Here is a 10944-nt window from a genome sequence, read left to right on the forward strand (position 1 = left end):
GAAAAGATGCTACCGCACGATCTATACTCCGAAAAATTCAACAATAAGGTCTGGATACCGACAAAACGCCGAATTCAACTCAACAATCAGGAAAATATGCTGTAGGTAAGTGTTGCAATTATATTACTCTTAAAATCATACAAAATAAAAGGTATTTTATGTGATTTTGCCGTCAATAGTGACGGTCGGTTACAACGTTGAAACACTAACACATGTCAGACCCTGTTCACAGTGTCTGGTCAGGCTACGTTAGCTGGTAACACTAACAGGCCTTTTGAATGCCTTTTGTCAGCCTTCAATTACATGAACACTGGGCTTACAGTCAAAGGACGGGGCCGCCTGCGTACAGTGTCTGGGTCGATGAGCAGAGGGAGGAGGTGTGATTAAGTGACCCCGCTTGCATCTTCGCGGAATAACACGTACAAAATACACGTAAGATGTACACGTCGACGAGCATTGACTAGCTCGACCTTTATTGTGTCGGTCGCCATTATGCGGACAAGTCGGATCCACTTAATACCAAATCAGTTTGAAGTGATGGCAGAATCTATAATTTATATCTCACTTGAGCATAAAACATAATTAATGTGCTGGAGAAGAAAAATACGGTACTCTAAACAAAACACAATTAAACATGGCATGCTAATTATTGTTGCTTTATGGCTGCATAAAATTTCGAACTTCAATTACTTCGTGTATTTTGTGTGTTAGTTATTGGTTTTGAATTTTGTTGCTGCTTTGCAGTATTAATATTTTTTTTTGGGGGGGGGGGTGATTGCTAACATTTTAATTTCATCGAGACTATTGTGCAGATTCCAACATGGCCGTGAAGTTACTTTTTTAAGAGATGATCCTGGGTTGTTGTTTTTTTTGTGTGTGTAGATTTATTAATTTTTTTCTGAAGATCGTGGGATGGCATGCATACCTCTTTGTGTGTTGCTTCCAAGATCTTCTACGAAATCTGGATCGATGGTTATGCTGACATTACACTCGCGTTTCTGCACGTTTGACAGGGCTTCATAAAAGATCTATTAGCTGTTGATATCAGTTTAAGTTCAGGTAATCGTTATGATAAAAAACAATTAGAAAGATTTATATCAGAAACCCAAATAAATGTACAATGTCAGGCATATTTACCAGAGAGAAAATAACGTCCGAGCTAGGTTCAAATAAATAATACAACGTCAGAAGAAAGCTATGAAAGAAACTATAAAACATTCCATTGTCAATCCGAGGGGGAAAATTGTCAGTTGCACCGAAATGTGAAACAATTGTGGATTTATTGACACAAGTTAAATGCGGCCAGTGCAATAACTTATAATAATTGGTAGTCAGTGCATGTAAATACAATATATGCCAACACATACTGATATTCATGTTCAACTTCCGGTGGTAGCATACCTAGGACAGTAAGTGGTGTATATCTAACTCAGAAAGACCACGGAGATGGAAGAGAGAGCTCCCAGCTCCCTGGAAAGACCACGCTCCTATCGCAGGGCCACGCTCATAAGTGGGTTACCCTGTACGACAGAAATGAAACCACATTTTTTGCCCAAATTCCTTTTGCAAAAAACGTTTCGTTGTAGCATCTAGTATAATCTATATGATATTAAAAGATATTTTGTTACATTGGTTTATCCATATGTATTGAGCTTAAAAAAACAACGACATGATAAACAAACTGCTACATGTCTTTCCATGTCAAGAAGTGAAAAGGTTGCCGTCGAACATGCCCCACCCCAAAACACTTACAAACTCAAGATATAGGCCTAATCGGTAAGGAAAACAATCAATCCGAAGCAAAGAAAAAGATGAATTATTGACACATACCATTTGAGGGTTCATTGTGTCAGACCTGAAAAGTACCACCAAAAAAAAATAATAATAATAAAGTCTGCAAAAAGGGGGCTGGGTAGCTGTTTTTGTTGTTTTAGTCCCCTTACTTGTTTTCTCCTCCTGAGAACAATATAAAGTACATATTCCATGCACAGTTTTACACCAGATTTCAAGTTTCTGCTCTAATTTAATTGTACTTCCAAATATTGGGAAACAGTCAGGAGCTGCCACGTTCCTTTCCCCGTATGAGGAAGCGAACAGAGACCCTATACATAGCATGGAGTGGCAGAAACATGAAATAATTGGTGCAGAGTAGCAAATGTATAAAGAATTGTTGGGTGTTTTTTTTTTTGGAAGAAAAAGAAGATACAGAGAGAATTGTACAGAATTGCGTCTTTATGTTTAAGTATAGTAATTCTTTCAACTATAGTTACTGACATAAATCAAAGTACCGTAATCTAAAGGCCAGCGCACACTTTTCGACTCTTTGTCGCACGACTGACCGACTTTGGATCTGAAATAAATCACAATACAAGTAGCCTCAGATAGGCTCTCTGGAACATACACACCTGTATATTTTAGATCCAAAGTCGGTCAGTCTTGCTACCGGAAATCGTATAGTGGTGCGGTGGCCTTTATTCTCCTGCCTTCTGAGAGAGGTAAATCAGGGGCTTTTTCATCATGCTAATAAAAAATGAAAATGTGTTGAATTCTTGCTGTCTATTCTTCATAATTGTTTCTCTTTTGTGACATCACGAATATGTTGCAGTTATAGTCTTCTTTTATCCAGCTGTGAGGACAACACAATGATTTAATTAATATGTTATGGAAAATTACAGACTCATGACATTTGGCAGAATTGTCAGATTTTCTTCAAACATCCTGACTGTGTTAATTCTACTAATACAAGTAATTGGAATCTTTTCACTGATGAATCCGCATTTATTCGGTAAGAAATCTCACATCAATTATGCGTGTGTTTATTTCTATTTTGTTTTACGCTCAGTAAGGCCTTCTGGGGCCCGTTGCATAAAACTTACCGTTGAATTTCAATGGTAACTACCGTCAAAATTAGGCATCACAGCCAATCAGCATCAAGGATTCTAAAATTTACCGCTAATTTGAAGACTTACCGCTAGAAAGGAGCGGTAAGTCCAGCGGTAAGGGTTTTATGCAACAGGGCCCTGATTTTTTTTTTTTTTTCAAATAATGTATCTATTTAATTATTGTTGTTGTTAATTGTTGTTGTTCTGGTTTAAATGGCGTGTATCACTCAGAATTGAGTATTTACGCAACATATTCGTGATGTCACAAAAGAGAAACAATTGTGGCACGCGTGTCTTTAGTCTCTCGTCCTTTGTTTACAAACAAACAATCACGTCGAATGCGCACACGCGCGTTTGCGCGTTGTAATGGTAGAAGGTCAATCAACTTTTTGTCGTCACTTTTCGCACCACAAGTAGTGGGGTGGCTTAGTGACAAATATACTGATAATCGTGACACGCCGGACAAAAGTGTCATTTTTTCCTCAGACATTTGTATATATGTGAGGATCAAAATTAGGGGGTGCTCCAAGAAATCCGCTAACAGAAAAAATGAGAAAATGCCCTTAATTTGTACATAATAATAATGTCTGAATTCAAAGACTATACACAGGGCATTCGCCAGGTTTCTGTACAATGCAATGCAATGTACATGGTTGCTAGTCTTAAAATTCAGACCCATAACACGACATATTATGTGCATGTTTACAGTAATACACCATTTTTACTGGTTTTCCTATAGTAACAGGTGGTTAGTCTGTGTTGCAGACCTGAGGGAGGTGTGTTAGAATAGTCCAGTTTTCTTAAGCACCTTTTCATTAAATAATTTGATATAATTTCTGGTAAAGGATTTTTTTAGGACTGTCTACCTCCTGTAGAGAAATGGCAAAGAGTGACATGTGACTCTGGCTCAGATACTTTAAATCTTGGGCAATGACTGAGCCAGGTGTAGGACTCTGTCACAGCTCATTTTTTTTCTCCCAGAACTACTAGTTTACCAGTAGAAGAGCTGCATATTCCATTGAGAACTTAAGGTTTTGGGTATTGCCCTACATATTTCCTAACAAATTTAACCCGTTTCCTCCAAGATTGTGTGAATTCCATAGGTTTAGCGCAGGGATTACCTGGTTCCCGTAAGCAATTTTTATAGTCCGCACTTCCCCTCTCTATATGTTTCTTATTTCTTATGGGGGTTATTCAAATGTTTAAAAAGGTTAAAAGTTTGTTTTCATAGATGAAGTTGAATTTAGACAATTTGAATATTTCTAAAAATATATCGATATTTGTCATTTCACTCATAAAGACTTAAAGTGGTTTGAATATTTTTGGCCTGATAGCTATGTATAGACATGTTATTAAAAAGTAAAAGCAATGTTTGATTGGTTCACATTATCCAAAGAGGGTGGAATGTAGTTGGCTGGTGAACAAAGTCTATGGGGAAGTTTAAAAAGTTGATAGAAATAAAACAAAATCAGCATAGAGCAGAATCTAAATCACAATATAATATGACAAAATTCCCGACCCCAAAGGCGGTTGATTCTATGATGCTTGATGTAAAAATACATTCCACCCAAAATACATGTGATTGATAGGAGGAAAAAGTATAGTACATTAAAAACAATATAGTTCAACTAACCCCATTAGTCCAGCACCATAATGAAATGATTGTTAAGTTTTATCGCCTTGTCAATTGAAGATGATGTTACATAATGACAATTATCAAAGTCAGCTAGATCTACTAGTATATCAAGAAACCAAAAAGAAGGGGTGGGTGGGGTGGGGAGAGAAGAATGAAGTAAGTTATTTGTATCCATAGGCGTACCCAGGATTTTTTGGAGGGGGGTGTTCAGTGGCGTACCGTGGGTCAAGACATTGGGGGGGGGGCGCACCTTATGGAAGCAACATCAGAATTGCATAACTGTACAATTAAACGCGAGCGAGCGGAGCGAGCGAGCTTGAAAATTTTGACATTTTACAGTCCCCAAACTGCCGTTTGTAGCCATATATGATAATATATGTATATATATTTGCTTTGGAAATTAAGGGGGTTGCACCGGGTGCAACTGCTGGCAGTTGCTGGCAGTAACATCAATCCTGAGAATGGCATAACGATTAAATGCGAGCGAGCTTGAAAATTTTGACATTTTAAGTCCCCAAACTGCCGTTATGGCTGCTATATTTTTTCGCTTTAGAAATTAAGGGGAGGGGGCGCACCGGGCGCAACTGCTGGTAATTACTGACAGCAACATCAGGAGAATTGCATAACGATTGAATGCGAGCGAGCGAAGCGAGCGAGCTTGAAAATTTTGACATTTTACAATCCCAAAACTGCCATTTGTAGCTATATTTTTTCGCCTTAGAAATTAAGGGGAGGGGGTGCACCTGGCGCAACTGCTGGCAATTACTGACAGCAACATAAGGAGAATTGCAGAACGAAATGCGAGCGAGCGAAGCGAGCGAGCTTGAAAATTTTGACATTTTACAGTCCTCAAACTGCCGTTTGTAGCTATATTTTTTCGCTTTAGAAATTAATGGGAGGGGGCGCACCGGGCGCAACTGCTGGCAATTACTGACAGCAACATCAGGAGAATTGCATAACGATTAAATGGGAACGAGCGAAGCAAGCGAGCCTGAAAATTTTGACATTTTACAGTCCCCCAACTGCCGTTTGTAGCTATATTTTTTCGCTTTGGAAATTAAGGGGAGGGGGCGCACCGGGCGCAACTGCTGGCAATTACTGACAGCAACATCAGGAGAATTGCATAACGATTAAATGCGAGCGAGCGAAGCAAGCGAGCTTGAAAATTTTGACATTTTACAGTCCCCCAACTGCCGTTTGTAGCTATATTTTTTCGCTTTGGAAATTAAGGGGAGGGGGCGCACCGGGCGCCACTGCTGGCAATTACTGACAGCAACATCAGGAGAATTGCATAACGATTAAATGCGAGCGAGCGAAGCGAGCGAGCTTGAAAATTGTGACATTTTACAGTCCCCAAACTGCCGTTTGTAGCTATATTTTTTCGCTTTGGAAATTCGGGGGGGGGGGCGCACCGGGCGCAACTGCTGGCAATTACTGGCAGTAACATCAGGAGAATGGCATATAACGGTTAAATGCGAGCGAGCGAAGCGAGCGAGCTTGAAAATTTTGACATTTTACCGTCCAAAAACTGTCGTTTGTAGCTACATGTATATTTTTTTCGCATTGGAGGGAGGGGGCGCCCGGTGCGCCCCCTGGATCCGCCACTGGTAGTCCAGGGTGTCGGTTTATGTTCATGATTGGGGGAGGTATGACCAGCGAGGGGGCGTCGAAGTGACCAAGCGGGAGAAGGATGTCCAAAATCTGCACTTTATATAGAGCATCCCCTAATTTGTTTGTGTTTGTGAGTGTGTGTGTTTCATATAGATGGAAAAGTTAGGAAATAGCCAAGGTCAAGTCATATTATTGGCAATGCAAGGCATTTTAATATAGACTAGTATGTAAAGCAACACTGCAAAATCAATGATCAAGCTTTGATAGCAAATGTGTACAACCTATCAAACATTGCGCAACATTGCACTCTTAGAAAAAAGGGTTCTTTTGAGCACCATTAAATGGTTCTCAGCACTGTCACAATAGCGACACCCTTTTTGGTGCTCGTGAGAACCTTTTTTAAATGGTGCTTGTCGGCACCTTTTGAAAAAGGTGCCCATTAGAACCTTTTTTCCCGATGAAATGGTGCTCGTGAGTACCATTTGAAAGGTGCTCTTGGGCACCTTTTTGACTAAAGATGGGCACCTTTTTGACTCTTTTCAAAAGGTGCTCATGAGAACCATTTCGTTGGAAAAGGTTCTAATGGGCACCAATATCAAAAGGTGCTGACAGGCACCATTTAAAAAGGTTCTCACAGGCTCCAAAAAAGGTGTCGCTATTGTGACAGTGCTGAGAACCATTTAATGGTGCTCAAAAGAACCTTTTTTATTTTCTTAGAATGTAGTATGTGAATGGATGTCTGTGTATTTTTGGTGTGTTTCACACGCAGTGCTGGTAAGTTGCTTCACTGGCACCATTCTTAAAGGTACATTTGTACATATCTGCATTGAAAATGTGCATCACAAACTCATTTGAAATGAAATGAATTGAACTGAATTTCATCTCATCAGTCAAACATACGTACAAAACATACATATTAGCAATACATAAGCATGCCATACATTATCGTTGACACTGGAAAAAAAAATCAAGGATAACACACCCATGCACACACAGTTTCACAAGCATGAATACAAACGTGTACATGAAGAGTTTGTTTGCAAAAAAAACGATAACTTTGCCAAATGGAGATATTTGAGATTAAAGGTCAAGAAAAATAAAGAGAATGATAAGAAAATTTTTGCTTCTTTTGACCATAACTTCAAAAATGTACCTTTATATGCAGTGACCAACATATAATTTAAAAGGTATTATTTTGTACTTTATGACAGAGACCGTACTTCAAAATCTTCAAAAATGGACTTATCGGATTTTGCAAACAAACTTTAACATGTACATGAAATTCACCATTATTTTTTCATGAAACATCACTCAATAACTGAAAACCATAGAAATTTGCTCTTTCACAAATTCGCAGAAATGTATTTATTCACCTTAACTTTTACAATCTAAAGGTGAGGTTTGTATTTGTCATGTTATAATCTGTCAAATATTCTTAACAAAATATTTTCATTTGTTCACTAATTTTTTTTCCACAATATTTGTCATTTGTGTACCGAGCAGTTCTTGAAACACCAACACACATCTCTGTACAGATGATATGAAATAGCAAGAGGTGCATCAGGCTTTCGAAATACATACCAAAATTTCTAATTCTCTGTGAAATAATTCCTGCGTGGATGAGATATTGTAATTGTGTCAGTCTTAAGATAGGTAGAAATCAAGTACATTACTTAAGTAGTATGAGGGACTTTTTCCACATATTTGCTAGTTTGTTTGGTGTTGGGGTCTTTTTTTTGTTTGTTTCTTTTACAGCATATTTGTCCTAAAAGCAACTACAAAGGGCAGGAAAACAATTCCATTAAACAGGACCTTAGGTATTGTCACAGAAAACATACATTATTTTGCTGGTATGATATACTTGGGAGAGGATAAGCTTTACAATCCTCCACTTCACTTCACTTCACATTTATAACGTCGAGTACTTGAATTAACTTATCTTTGTTTGTATACGAGTGACTTTTTTTTTTTGTTCTGCAATTTGAAAGCACCATAGACACATCTATACAACTGCAAATACAAGAAGAGTATCAATTCAGGTTAATCATGACCTCTGACAATTCACAGCATGTCCTACCAAAACACACACACACACACAAAAGAACACATTGTTTTATATTGTGAAGGATAATAAGAATCCCAAGGGGAAAAGAGCTAGGATACCACACCCACACAGTTTCACAAGCATGAATGAACAAAATTCCTCAACCATGATCTATTATATAACACTGGGAATCAATAAAAATTTACACTTTTTTTAAAAGCAGAGCCATAAATCATTAGAGTAAACTATATACAATGCAGGCCTAAAGCTGAGGTTTGAATTTGCTGTCCTATAGCCTGCCTATGACAATAATATGTTGTTAGCATTTGTCATTTTGTTCACCAAATTTGGCAACAGTCTTTTAAACACCACCACTACGTACATCCCGTACATGTACATTTTGTATCTCTGCAAAAACAAACTGGTGACAAGAGGTGCATCAGTGCTTTGAAATTGATTACATAATCTTCAATTCCCTACACAATACGTAATTCCTGTGTGGGTATAAATGCAATAAGTTTTACCAGTCTAGGTGCAAACTTTCAAAGTGTGCAGAAATCGACCACACAATGACTGGAGAAGTATAAAGAGCATTTTCTGTTTGTGCTTTTAAAGTTTAAAACTATGAATGACTCCACTTCTCAGATTGATCTCATTACGTCTACCCCCCCCCCCCCCAATACAGTTGATTCAAAGTTGTTGAATGCAAATTATAGTGAAACATTATCACTGGTACATTGTACGTTGCAAATACTGTATCGGGATTTTTCATAACAAAACAAATGTGACCCTCCATCACACAAACCAACAAAAAGTCGCCAGACATGAATTTTTGGTTGACGGCAGATTCTGAAAGAGCAGCTATAAAATACACTATAAGTCAATGCAAACGGACTTACCTACCCTATCTACATATTTCTAAAAGGTTTTCTCTGGCAGCATCAGTGTTTCTCTTTAACTCAGCTCATTCTTGGCTAGCGTAGGTTTCTGGTTGATGTTGTCAACGGGCTATCCGCGCTAAAATTGTCATTCTGATCGATGTATTCTTTTGGGCACCCAGCTCATTCTTGACTATCCCAGGGTTCTGTCTGATGCTGTCAACGGGCTATCACGGGCTGTCATTCTGATCGATGTATTGTCTTAGCCACACAGCTCATTCTCGACTAGCCCAGGGTTCTGGCTGATGCTGTGGATGGGCTATCCCGGGCTCTTATTCTGATCGATGAATTCTTGGCTAGTGTTAAGCCTACGGTTCTGGCCGATGTTGTCAACGGGCTGTCACGGGCTGTCTCTCTGATCAATGTACATGTAGAGTCGACCTTGTTCCCTAACCGCACCAGCGACCCAAACACGTCCGTTCTGGTTATCGTCCCGGCCGGAGTTACTTGTTCCCTGGTTTCTGTGCATGTAGGTGTGTTCACTTCCCTGACATATGAATTGAAAGATACAATAGACCTACACCGCGTTAATAAAACAAAGTCATTGCTATAATTCGATAAACAGAACACGGCATTACATGACGTGACTCCTTACTTAGAACAAGACTGAAAACATACTGAAGTGATTTTGACCTAGGCCTCCTGGGCTGTAGACAGACCTTAGGCTCTAACGTTAACACTAACAACAGTTATAACTTTATATAACTACACGCAGCCGCTGTCGTGGCACAGCGGTCTGGTGAGGCTAAACTTAAATTGAACAAATGTCCTTATTGCATGTACCGGTATAGGCCTTACCCCGGGGCGCTCCTTGTACACAGTTGCGATCGGCGTCTGGGCTGTGTTTCGGAGTTAGTAGACTCTACTTTTAATAGGCATAAACGTTACATGCAGGCCTATCTACACTATTAAGTAACTTAGCCCGGCTCAGTCGCTGTAAAAACGTGACAGCCATGCTCCGCATCCACGGCGTCTGTTCGGTCTAGCCCATTGCTATGCCAAATTTCTAATTGTAAAGTGTTAACGTTAGGCCTAACATGTTATTGTTAGATCTGGATCTACTGTACCTGGTAAACATTACACAAGATAGCAGCTTCGATCAAATTAGATCTAACATTAGGATCTAACCGTTGGCGTTAAAGGTTAAACACTGACTGCAAGAAAACGAAAACTGATTGATGAATCTAACTTGATTTTGTATCAAGGAATGTCATCTAAAAATGAGATAAAACCACCTTAAAACTAAAACTCTTACCTATTCTCCTAAATTGTGATGACTGCCATGGCGAAAATGGAATTGACATCAGTGACACGTTTCCAGTCCACTTTGACAAAATTAATGTCTACAGTTACCGGGTGCCGTTCGTTATGGCTGGGTGTGATGCATAGACCTACTGTGTATGCTACAAATTGCTACTAGCCGTCTGCAGCTGCTGCATAGAAGCTAGCTAGCTGCATGTATTGCGTTGGCACTCTGCCCGCTGTGATGTGGTGGGTTTGCATAGGCAGCAGGCTAAGCAGGCAGCTAGCAGCACAGCTTGACAGGGCTACATAGCCGCGGCGCGTGCCGCGGCGGTTACATACACAAGATTCCCATGCGGTGGTGCAACAGTGCAGTTAGTATGTGTGCGTTACGCGTACGCATATCTGATCGAGCGCTAAAATTGGATGGTGTGGCAGCTGTCGTTGGCACGCAGCCAAGATAAGTCATTAGTCTACAATAAAAACAATATGTACTTTTTATTATCACAGCAGTAGAAACAAATACAATATTTTTGTACCAATACCACATTTTTGGTGATTCTTACATCTGGCATTTGAATATACAGCAAG

Source organism: Diadema antillarum, unplaced genomic scaffold (assembly GCF_040938485.1).
Source record: "Diadema antillarum isolate AM-2024a unplaced genomic scaffold, OU_Dant_1.0 seq00000460_RagTag, whole genome shotgun sequence".
In the NCBI taxonomy this organism is placed as follows: Eukaryota; Metazoa; Echinodermata; class Echinoidea; order Diadematoida; family Diadematidae; genus Diadema; species Diadema antillarum.